Genomic DNA, 12,820 nt, shown 5'->3' with positions numbered 1-12,820 from the left:
GCCTGCACTCTAGAGCCCGCGAGCCACAACTACTGAGCCTGTGTGCCACAACTACTGAAGCCCGCACACCTAGAGCCCCTGCTCTGCAACAAGAGAAGCCACCACAATGAGAAGCCTGCGCACCACAACCAAGAGTAAACCCCGCTCGCTGCAACTAGAGAAAGCCCGCGCACAGCAATGAAGACCCAACACAGCCAAAAATAAATAAATAAAATTTTTTTTATTTAAAAAATTTTTTTTAAAATGCAGAAGAGGGGAAGAGAGTAGTCAGATCTCCAAGAGTGTGAGGCCATGCTTTTAATCATTTTGTGAAAACAACATAAGAGGAAGCTATAGGGAGAAGAGACCAGAGGCCCATCTTGGGATCTGACAAGATGGCCGGGCTGCCCCATGGGATTATCAAGGAAACCCAACATTTGCTGGTTGGACCAGTTCCCAGCATCAAAGCAGAACCAGATGAGAGCAACACGCATTATTTTCATGTGGTCCTTGCTGGACCCCAGGGTTCCCCTTTGAGGTGGGGACTTTTTTTTTTTAATTAATTAATTTATTTATTTATGGCTGTGTTGGGTCTTCATTTCTGTGCGAGGGCTTTCTCCAGTTGAGGCGAGCGGGGGCCACTCTTCATCGCGGTACGCAGGCCTCTCGCTATCGCGGCCTCTCTTGTTGCGGAGCACAGGCTCCAGATGTGCAGGCTCAGTAGTTGTGGCTCACAGGCCCAGTTGCTCCGCGGCATGTGGGATCCTCCCAGACCAGGGCTCGAACCCGTGTCCCCTGCATTGGCAGGCAGATTCTCAACCACTGTGCCACCAGGGAAGCCCGAGGTGGGGACTTTTAAACTTGAACTCTTCCTTCCAGATGAATACCCAGTGGCAGCCCCTGAAGTATGTTTCATGACCAGAATTTGTCATCCTAATGTAGACAAGTTGGGAAGAATATGTTTAGATATTTTGAGCGGTCCCCAGCACTGCAGATCCGCACAGTTCTGCTATAGATCAAGCCTTTGTTAAGTGCTTCCAATCCAGCTGATCCATTAGCAAATGATGTGTCGGAGCAGTGGAAGAGCAACAAAGCCCAAGCCATAGAAACAGCTAGAGCATGGACTAGGCTCTATGCCAGGAATAATGTTTAAATCCATCTGATCATCAGGTGTGCATCACTTCTCCTGTTCTGCCAAGACTTCTTCCTTTTTTGTTTCCATTTAATGGACATAGTCTTAGAAACACTGCAGAATAAAAGCCATTAGCATTTATTACATTAGCAAATCTAGGTCTGGTCCTGATCCACTGCTGTAAAACACGAGCAGAGGCTAGAAGTATCATCTGGATTGCTGCGAAACATCTAGAAACAGTGGCGCCTCTCTGCTTTTATTCGTTTCCCCCAACAAGGGTTAAGTATAAAGCACTGTGGATGAAGAGAGTTGTCAGGGTTAGCTGCAAGGATGTGGGTGTTTTTCTTTATTATTTTTTTTGGGGGGGAGGTAGTTTTATGTTTATTTTATGGGCTCCTTTCCCTCCTTTTATGATGATCTAATTGTACTGGTTAAAAGCAGCTAACCAGTTCTTTAGAATATGCTAGTTATTCAGATGCTGTAGATGGACAAGCTTCATTGTTTGAACCAACACGGGAACATTAAACAAACATCACAGCCCTCACTAATAACATTGTGACTTTGCTGTCAAGTGTAGAATCCTCCCTTCAAGTAAAAGCTTATGACCATTTTGTATGGCTTGTCTGGAAACTTCTGTAAATCTTATGTTTCAGTAAAATATTTTTTGTTCTAAAAAAAAAAAAACCAGGGAACTCTACAGGGATGAAGCCAAAAAAGGTATTCTGACACACATTTACATGCTAAAAGCAAGAAAAATGCATTGCAGATAAAAAGTGAGCAACAGAAAAAAAAAAACAATCAAATCCCATAAGAAGATAATTCTGAGGAAACAGGAGAATGGGGAGTATTATATGTATATATAATAATATAGAAGAACCAGAGAATAAATATCCCCCCCAGACAATAAAACACACCAGAAAGACATGTATACAAGAGATAGAAGTTATAATCCAATATTAAAAAGCAAGCTAAAATGTATTATGAAAATGATAAAAATTATTAAAGAAAAGTATAAATTAAAATTAGAAAATCTTACAGATGAGGTGACTAGAGAATAGGAAGCTTTGAAAAGAGAAGTGACAGAACTTGGGACATAACTAGAAAAAAGAAAAAAATCTTTTAAAAATGAAGACTAGGGGCTTCCCTGGTGGCGCAGTTGTTGAGAGTCCGCCTGCCGATGCAGGGGACACGGGTTCGTGCCCCGGTCCGGGAAGATCCCACATGCCGCGGAGCGGCTAGGCCCGTGAGCCATGGCCGCTGAGCCTGTGCGTCCAGAGCCTGTGCTCCGCAATGGGGAGAGGCCACAACAGTGAGAGGCCCGCATAATGCAAAAAAAAAAAAAAAAAAAGTAGAAGGAACACAAGAAAGAACAAACACAATAATGCCTTAAGATAAAGACAAGATGGAAAGGAAGACATATTTTTAAAACTATTTTAAAAGAGATAATAAGGACTGAAAGAAAAATGATAGATGTAAAAGATAAAGCAAAGAAGATACAACATATGTATAATAATGGACTTTTCAAGAAAGTCCATGAAAGCAAAGGAAAAGAACAAAGACTAAAATATATAATTTGAGAGAACATTCCTGAAATAAAAGAATTTGTGACTACATAGTGCAAGAGCATATCACAATCCTAGAGAAAGTAACCTATATGGCCAATTTCAAGATATAGTCCGGTAAAATTATTGGACTTTATGAAAAAATTATTTTAGGCATCCTGGCAAAAAGACCAAGTTACTTAAAAGGGAAATATAACCACATCATCATCAGACTTTTTGATAGCAATTCTTCATGCCAGAAGACAATGGAATAACATATCCAACACATTCAAACAATATGTCACAGATTTTACATCAACCTAATAAACCTCTATGTAAAAAGACCATAGAAAAATGTTATGAACATGATAACTTGGGGAATACTGTCCTACAAGCCCTTCCTGAGGGGCCATCTAAGGAATAAGCTTTCCCAAAACACTGGAAGGGCATGATGGACTAATAGGGACCAAACTTACCCTTCCACCTTGAACACCCAAAATACAAAACAAAATGTGTGAAACTGGTTTTCAGACATTTAAACCATCAACCAGCCCGTGACCAGGGACAAGTACTAACCTCTCTAAGTTCCCAGTTTCCTCTTCTATGAAAGGAAAGACTTGGCTGTCCTAACTTCATATGGTTGTTGTGAGACAAAAATCAGATTATACATGTCGTGTGCTTACCATAGGCCCTGGCAGGGTTTTGGGTACCTAGTAGATATTAGTTTTATCCTTACTCTGCAGGCTGAGGAGATAGGAGGGTCACAGATACTAAGTAAGTCGCCAAGGACATACAGCTAGAAAGTGGCAACACCCATGCTCCTGACATGGTCTCTCTCTGTCTGGTCCACAAGGAGACCGCACACAATTTTACCACATGCCCTAGTGAGGTTCAGATAGGCTTTGTCTTTTGCATTCCTTGCTCTCCAATATTTAAAGCCTGGCCTGAGAAAGACAAGCTGGCACAGGAAATTAAGAAAAAGTGTCAGAGAATTTCCCGTCTTGACTATTCATCTTTTCATCTAGGCTGCCCTGGACGTCAGAGCAGGAGAATGACCAGAACCAAGTAGGGTCATAAATAAGGAGCAAATTAGTAGAACAAATAAACTGATAAATGAATGAACGGACAATTAGCCCAGACACTGCAACATTATCCAGGGTCCAGATCCAAAGTGATGTTGGCTCTGGCCCGGCATAGTGACAACTTCCATTGCCATGGCAATCCTGGGGAATTTTTCTCTGCTCTTCAAAGAAGTTTGACCCCTCCATGATACGTGGGGACATTTCCAATGTCAGAAATTATAACCAACTGTAAAACATGTATTAAATCCAGGCAACAACCATCTCTGTTGTATAAACATGTCAGGAAGGAAAGCGAATGCCCAGAGATGCTGGCTGTAAAATCCAAGGCCAAACCCAGCTCTACCCTGTTCTGCCGCCTGTCCCAGCTCCTGGGAGGTGCCTCTGGCTTTTTCATGCACTAAGACTTTATGGGAATGACTCAGATTCCCGCCCCTTCCCTAGAACCATCAGTACTGAAAGACTCACGTAGTCACCCTTGAACCCAACTGCGCCAAACTGATAATAATTATTTACCTACGTGCTGCTGGGGAAATCAAAAACCAGCACGTTCCTTCATCTGCCACGTGCAGATGTTTTCTTTTTGCCCCAAACCAAGGGCTGGTAATCCAAAGAGAGGGGAAAACCATCTTCTTTCTTAAGTAACTCAGCTCCAGAAGGGTGTCCAGCCCTCCAGGCACACCCCTCCCCACTTTGGTTTTCTTATTATTCGTGAGTTCATGGGAGCAGCCCTTTCACTTCAAGATTTTTTCCTTTGTATCCGCAACGTGGCTAACTGTGGCACAAGGCCCCTGGCTTCCGGCCTGTCTCGGCTTTCGACATGCCTTCCTCACTAAGCTTTCTTTCTAGTGTTTTATTTGACTCCCCCTTTCACTTCGAGGCCACTGTAAGGTTACTAATTGGCCTAATTTCAATATTGTTGTGTGTCAGGGAACAGGTAGGACCAAGAAGACGGAGAGAGATTGGGGAACAGCCAGGGGGTGGAACAGTCAGAACACACACGTTTATAGATTACGTTTGCCATCTTGTATGGACATGGTTCACGGTGCCCCAACCAATTACACTAGTAACATCAAAGACCACTGATCACAGATCACCATAACAAATATAATAGTGATGAAAAAGTTTGAAATATTGCAAAGATTACCAAAATGTGACACGGAGGCATGAACTGAGCAAATACTGTTGGAAAAATGGCAGCACCAATAGTCTTGTTTGACACGGGGTTGCCACAAACATTCAATTTATTTTTTAAAAAGCACACGAGGGCTTCCCTGGTGGCGCAGTGGTTGAGAGTCCGCCTGCCGATGCAGGGGACGCGGGTTCGTGCCCCGGTCCGGGAGGATCCCACATGCCGCGGAGCGGCTGGGCCCGTGAGCCATGGCCACTGAGCCTGCGCGTCCGGAGCCTGTGCTCCGCAACGGGAGAAGCCACAACAGTGAAAGGCCCACGTACCGCCCAAAAAAAAGCACACGAAAACAAAGCGCAGTAAAACAAGGTACGCCTGTACTATGCACCAGATGCTGTGAGGGATAAAAAGGTGAAAAATACAAAGTCTTATTCCTCAAGGAACTCATGCTTTTTTCTGGGAGAGGAAATATAAACCTTTGGAAATTTCAACCAAGAAACAAGATTTAAAAAAAGTTTTTTTTCTTCCAGGTTAATTGAGATATCATTGACATACAGCACTGTATACGTTTAAGGTGTACAGCATAACGATTTGACTTACATATGTCATGAAATGATTATCAAGGTCAGTTCAGTGAACATCCACCATCTCATACACATATAAAATTAAAGAAATAGAAAAAAATATTTTTCCTTGTGAGAACTCTTAGGATTTACCCTCTTAACAACTTTCATACATAACACACAGCAGTGTTCATTAAGTTAACCATGGTGTACATGCCCCCGGGGAGGCATTCGGTGGGCGATACATCAGGGTGGAGGGCAGCATTCCTGGCCCCGGGGGGGTGTAATCCGTTTGAGGGAAAGAGTGTTTGCTTGCCTGAAACAGTTGGTATCATGCAAGGCAAATATGTGTGTTGAGTGAACAACAGAGACCTGACCCAACTCTGGCTGCCAGGGAGCTCAGAATTGGCAGGAAGGTGAGAGAACAAAGCTCAGGAAGTGGGCAGGCGCCAAAGGAGGCCAGGAGCGAAAAGCAGAGCCAAGTCACAGCCCCAGGTGCTCTGGGCAAGGTCCACCCCACCACGGCTGGCCTGCAGGACTACCGCTCACAGACGCAGCCATGGGGAACAGAGTCCAACTCTCCCTTTGAATGATGTCACTGCTTAAGATTCTGAGCCCTGGATGGGAGTGTCCTTTTGGCCAAGCCTGGTCAATATGCCCAGGAACTAGGTGAGGGTACACCTGCCCCCTTTCACAGCGGGTGGCTTATTTCCTGCCAGTATCCCATTAAAGGGGTTTTCCTCTCAAATAGGGCGAGGGGCAAGTCTGCTGGACAGTCCACTTCCCACCCCAATAACAGTATCCCCTGCAGTGCTTAAGAGCTAAAGAGAATGGCCTAGAGGCCGTGGGATCTAGTTATCTAGAGAAGGGGCCCAGGCCAGCGCTGGAAAGACTCAAGAGGGCTTCATGGAAGAGGTGTGTCTTGACGTTGGCCTCCCAGAGAGGATGTGGCCCCTGTTCTGTCCGTGATGCTTGGCCTGACCTAGAGAGTCACCTTGCAGGGTCTCTGTGTCATGGTCACAAGTCCCCCAGCCCCCGGCACTGGGCTGAGAGCCAGGCCTGCCCAGCCTCCAGCTTCACTGGCTCCATTTCACAGATGAGGAAACTGAAGCTTAGAAAGTCACGTGCGTTGCATAGAGGAGGCTGACGTGGGAACCCAGGCCTGTGCGACCAGGACCCCCCCACCCTTTGCCCGAAGCCTGACGCCTCCCAGCACGCTGAGAATAGCAGGGACACTGCACTTCACTCCAGCTCCATGTTTTTCTCAGGAGTTCCTGCATCCTTCACGCCAACCCTATGAGACCGCGAGGGCCACGTGATTACCCTGTTGAGTAGCTGAGGAGCCCGAGGCCAAGGTCAGCCAGCTTTCAGGGCCTGGTGAAGGCTCTCCACCCTGATCCAGCCCGAGAGCTACCTTCCTCCCCATGACCCTGTCGCTGGAGGCTGTGGGGAGAGCGGCTTGGGGAACAGATCCCACGAAGCTGTGCCTGTCCACGTGGTGTGAGCCTCACCTAGCCCGCCCCCGGAACTCGTGGCTGAAAGTGCGGAGGGGCCCCGTCTAGGGGAACAATGCGTATTGATGATCCTGGCAGCGGTAGCTGGCAGGCGCCCGAGGCAGTTTGGTCTGGGGTTTGGGGTAGGTTTTACTTGGATGCCGAAGCCCAGTTACTCATCATTCTCGCTCTAGGCCCCTGGGCTACCCGAGATCCAGTGGGAACAGCTCCACAGCCCAGGGCGTGGGCTGTCCGCGCCCCAGCCCCCGGCCCCTCTCCTCCCGGGACTGACTCATGTCATGGCACTGGCTGGGCCTGGGCTGGCCTGACACCCCTCCAAAGGCTGGCATGGGGGCCTGGACACTGGGGTCCGACCTCCTATAGCCCTGGAGCGGGGTGGGGGGCGTCCTTCTTTATATGGGGTGCACACACCTGAGAACTTTCCAGAGAGGGCTGTCTTCATGCTCCACTCCTGGCCACCTATCTGTCGCTCCAAAAATTCTCTCTATGTATAACACACACACACACACACACACACACACACACACACACACAGACGCTACACTTACACCCAGAGCCAGGCAACCTTCTTTCTGCCTGTCACCTGCCGGGGACCGTGGTCACCTCAGTGGTCTGAGTGTCACGTGATCTCACACCAGTCCCCAGCCACCAAGGCATGGCCTTTCACGTCCCCTCTCAATGTCCCCAGCTGTATGATAAGGAGACCGGACACATCAGCCACTTTGTCTGCACAGCTCTCTGGACCTCACCTGCCTCTTGATCCAGCCACCTGGGCACCTCTGCGGGGACCAGCTCTGAGTTCTCGTCCACTGAGCACACCTTGCCTGGCAGACACGCATTGACAACAGGAAAGGGTGGGATACAGGGGCCTGAGGATAAACCTCCCTCCTCCCTCCCCCAGGCAGAGTGTGTGCGGCTCTCGGAGCCAGGACTCAGCGGTCTGCCATCAATCCCATGCGAGCATCCATTCTCCATCCCAGCCCGTTCACTCTCCTGTCCATCGCTCCATCTCCCAGGGGGTCACACTCCCCCAAAAAGGTCTCACACAGAGGCCAGGAGCCTCAGTCTCTGCTTGGGTGAACCCAGGTCAAGATAGTGGGGGCCTCTATTCTGTCACACAGGAAGGGTGTTCTTTAAAATAAAAACAATGTCAAGGCCGGGGTTTTACTCATGCTGCACCTGCTGTGCGTCCTTGCCTCCTTGATTCACTGGGTAACTGAGTCTCGCTGACCCTTCTTTCCTTCCTTCCTCTGCGTAATGAGGCTGAACCCTTGCAGAACTGCTCCCAGGATGAAATGAAACAATGCATCCAATGCACTGTGAGCAATGGCCGGTGTCCAGTAGGTGCTTTCCAGCTGTCCCTCGGGAGGTGCTGCCTCACCGGCTGCCCTGATGGCAGAGGGACCCACGTCCACCCAGGTCCCACACGCCTCCCTCCGCCGCCAGCCCCCAGATCTGGCGTTCGCAGGCTGCATGGTGCGTGCCCAGAACCGGGGCCGAGACTCCGGCAGGCGCTCAAGATCAACAAGCATCAGGTTTCCTGGTTGAGGACACGCACGTACACCATGTTCCCTCTCTCCAGAAGGACGTGGCAGCCCCAGAGCCAGCCTTGTGCTCCTCTGTCACCCTGACCCTCTCCCACGCCCCTGCCCTCGGTTTCCCCCCAGCTGCCTGGGCCCGTTCACCTGGGCAAACCCAGAGCAGCTCTGAGGTGTTTCTCGGTGCAGCAGCCCCATCTCAGACGGACGAGCGCCAGAGATAACTGTCTGCTCGCCCTGAGCCGGCCTCCAATCCTGGGCTCACAAGGCTCCGGGGACTTGGCTCTGCTGGGATCTCTGACAGCATCGCCATTCATCTCTGGAGGTCAAGGCCGGGTGCGGAGGGTGGGAGGCTGGCAGTGAAGGAACTCCAGGATGGCGGGAGGCGAGTGCCCCTGGCCAGGTTGTCAGATACGAGCACTGCTCCCCCAGCCATCTGGCCAAAGCTGCAGGTTGCCCAGTAAGTGGAAGGCCAGGGCCCTGGGAAGGCCTTGGCCTTGGGAAGCTGGTGTCATCACCAAACGGCCTGGGAGAAAACTCACAAGAGCCCGTCAGCCCTTTACTGGCAGGTGCGGTGGGAGCCGAGGCGGGGAAGCAGCGGGTCCCAGAGGGTCAAGTCCTATAAACTCTGACTCCAATTTCCACATCCTACAAGATGGGCAAATGCGTGAAGTAAAACTGACCCTCTGGCCTGGCTCTAAGATTAATCTGGATCTAAACCTTACCCTTATCCAGCAGCCCAGTCTGGTCCTGACCCAGACCTGGACTTGAACCCTAATGGGATCCAGTCTGCAGGCAGATCTCAATCTTTACCCACATGGAGGGCTCAAGAAACCCTTGTGTGATGAGTAACCAAATCGAACTCAGAAACCCTCTAGAGAAAGACTCTGGAAAAAGTAAAGCAGATTCAAAGAGCAGCTCCTCTGTAGGAAACCCACCTGCAGCCCCAGACCACAGCCGAAGACAGTGGCAGGGACTCAGGTGTCTGGGAGAGACACGTCCCTTCAGTGCTTCCGGAAATGGGCTGAGGGTCCCCAGGGAACCTGGGGTCAGTTAGGGTGTCGGGAGCAGTGGACGGGAGCAACTGGGCTTCTGTCCTCTGGGGGGCTCCTCCTCTCCCTGGAGGTCTCACTGCCCACCCTGACCAGCCATCGATCATCTGCACCCCCGTGGGAACCCCTGCCAGGGCCGGGACCCATTCTGGGCACTCAGGGATGAAACACATGCAGATCTTGCCCTCAGGAACCCAGCTGCAGTGGGGGAGGGAAAATGTATTCCCTTGTTCACTCAACAGGCATTGCACATCTTTTGTAGTTCTCAAGCTCACGGGCGAGAGTCCCACAGCGCGAGACTTTGGAAATCTGATTTACGGGACACCCCACTCACAGCTCCATCTCTCGGGATGGGCTCATATGTGTAAACCTTCAGGCCTATGCATTTGTCTATGATGAGCAGTCCTGGGACATGATGGAAACCGCTCTTGGCCTGTGACAGTGCCTTCTCCCCCAGAGCAGACCTTCGTCAGAAAACCAACAACCATTCGTGAGTTGGAGCATGAATGTGGCACAGAGAGAGCTGGATAAGCCGATGCGTCCAGAATTCTGAAAGGGCATTGACTAAGAAGCCTCCTTCTCATGGGCATTGCTGGGGTGGGCACTGCCAGTGTTTGCTTCCGTGACACTCCCCTTCTGAATGGCTGTGACAGTAACATTCCTTCTTTAGATGTTGTACAAGATAAGAATACATTTGGCTTCAAATTCTCTGAGAGGCTTTTCCTTTATGCTTATTGCCTCATGGTGACAAAATGGCTGCTGCCCCTCCAAGCCTCACAGCAACATTCTAGCATCCCCTCCACAAACCCTGACAGAGGGAAGCAGGAAGGCTAGAGGGAAAGGCACCAGCTTTGGAGCTGGCCAGCCCTGAAGCCAAGTCCCAGCCCTCTGCTCTGGCAGCTTCACCCCTCTCGGATCCTCCATTTCTTCAAACCCGCAGGCTTTGGGGGAGGTTAGCACGTCATGGGGTTAAGTGGAAGGCTTCCTGGAGGAGGGGATGACTGAGCTGAGTGGTGAGGGAAGTGGCGGGTAGGAGTCAGCCTGCATGGGTGGGCGGAGGAGCTCAGGGAAGCACAGCAGCTCCTGGGGCTGCCGTGGAAGGAAGGGAGAGGTCAAATGTGAGGGTGGATGGTGGGCAGGGCTGGATCACAGAGGGCTGGAGGGTCAGGCGAGGGAAGGCTGGCCTCCTCCCGCCCCTAGGAAGGATCTGTGCTGTCCCTGAATTCTCGAGGTGATGGCTCATGTTTGCACAGCACCCACAAGCTGGGGCTGCTCGGAAGTGTTTACTTGCATTAACTCATTTACCTGGTACAGCCCTGCTCTGAGGTGAGGACTCTTCTCACCTCTATGTTACCGATGAGAGAATTGAGCAGGGAGGGCAAGGCAGTTGTCCAAGGTCACACAGCGAGTCAGCGGCACCCAGGCTGTCTGGTTCCAGAGCACAGGCTCCTAGCCTCTACCCCGCTCAGCACAGAAACACCTTTGGGTGGCTGCGGCCTGGGATGGGAGCAGCCCGGCGCTGCGACCTCTGATCACCTTGATTCTGCTTGAACTTCAAAGAGGCACCTCTCCGCTGCCAGCCAGGTGAGGATGCCGCTGACCCAGCCCTTCAAACCAAAGTCGTAAAAGGCAGCTTGTCTCCCAGGGGCAATGCAGCTGGCGCCAAGCCCCGAGGGGTGGGCTACGGGCCAGGGACTTGGTATGGCTCCAGGACATCACAGAGCGATTTGCAACACCTTCACATCTCCCGGAGCAGCCAAAAGAGGCAGGTGAGGCGCAGGCCTGCGGGCGGAGGGCCAGGTGTCGGTTTACCTGGGGATGGGGTTGGGGGGAAGGGCCCTGGCAGCCCACCCCTCCCATCAGCACACCCACATTCTCCCCCATGCAGCGCAGTGCCTGGGGTCCCCATGGCCGGGTACCAGCCTCTGCAGTCCTGCCTACGACCTCCGTCAGCACCCCAACTTGGTCCCCTGGCTGGAGCTCCCCGCTTTCCCCTCCTCAGTAATTCCATGTGCAGGCGTCTCTGTAGGATGGGAGCACACACGTAGGCGGGGAGTGTGGCCGTGACCTGCCCGCCAGGAGCGCCCATTACCTTCAGCACAGTGGGCTCAGACTGGGTTACCCGCCTCGGAGCAGATGCAGGGGGTCGTAACTGTGGATGGTTTAAAGGCCTCAGATAAGACAACTGATACTTCCCCAGGGTCTGCTACAGGCCAGGCGCTATCGTATGGGTTTACCTCCCTCAGACACCTTCCGAGTACCTACTAAGTGCCAGGCACCCTGGCAGGAGCATCCAGGTGAGCCAGACCCAGGCACCGACCATCCCAGCTAATTCCCACCACGAACTACAAGGGATAGACTGCCATTCAGGCTTTAGAGGAGTGAAACTGAGGCTTAGAGACGCCAAGCAAGTTGCTCAAGCTCACACAGCAGCCATGGTAGGATTTGAACCCCATTCTGAACACCTCCAAGTTCTCGTGCTCAGCCCCAGGGCACAGGGCAGGGAGGACAGTGCCAGGCAGCTGGAGCAGGAAGGCTGTGTGTAGATATGGTAGGAGTGGGCGCTCTGAGCAGAACGGTGACTCACCCACTGGGAGACGTCAACGCAGGTTACACAACAGGCCTGGCCTGTGCCAGACCCTTATTCTCACTCACTTTTTTCTGTTCCTTCCCTGCCCTTCCACTCCCTGTTCCTTGGGCTCCTTGAGTACATTCTGTTCTTGCTGAACTGAGCAGGGTGACCGGGTTAGCCCCGAGGACCGAGGACCCTCAACCACCGGGATGATCGCCGTGGCCTCCCGAGGGACCCGGGAGACAGGGGCTAAGGTGAGCACCAGAGCCCAAGCTGCCCAGGCCGCAAGTCTGCACGGCTCCCCCTGCTTTTCAGGTGAAGTTCAACACTCAGCTTAGCTCCAGGCCTGTTCGATTGCTGGGGCTGCCTGCTCTGCAGTCTGGCCTCCCCCTCCCCTCTCGGGCCCTCAGCACAGAAGTGCTTCTCAGACACACGAGCCATCTCCGCATCCCTGGGCCGCCCACCCTGCTGCCTGCAATTTCCTAATGTGGATCATTGTACTGTGGTTATGTCAAAGAATGTCCTTGCATTTAGGAAACACTCACTGAACTATTTAGAGGTAAAACTCATCATATCTGCAACTTACTTTGAGATGCTTTAGAAAAAATAAATTTCGAGAGATATAGATAAATGATGCAGAAGAGGATAGATGGTGGATAGACAGGTGAGACAGGGTGGCGGGGACACTTGGAAAGGCCCAGGCTTGCCATCCTTTCACTCG

General features: G+C 51.3%; 1 pseudogene; it reads left to right on the top strand.

Annotated features, from left to right (window-relative positions):
* Window positions 1–374: 374 nt before the first annotated feature.
* Window positions 375–1,169, top strand: LOC101288336 (ubiquitin-conjugating enzyme E2 N-like; annotated as a pseudogene).
* Window positions 1,170–12,820: the final 11,651 nt, after the last annotated feature.

The sequence above is a fragment of the Orcinus orca genome, chromosome 7 (assembly GCF_937001465.1).
Source record: "Orcinus orca chromosome 7, mOrcOrc1.1, whole genome shotgun sequence".
NCBI lineage: Eukaryota > Metazoa > Chordata > Mammalia > Artiodactyla > Delphinidae > Orcinus > Orcinus orca.
Note: the sequence above shows the minus strand (reverse complement) of the source record. Positions and strands in the feature narration are given on the sequence as shown.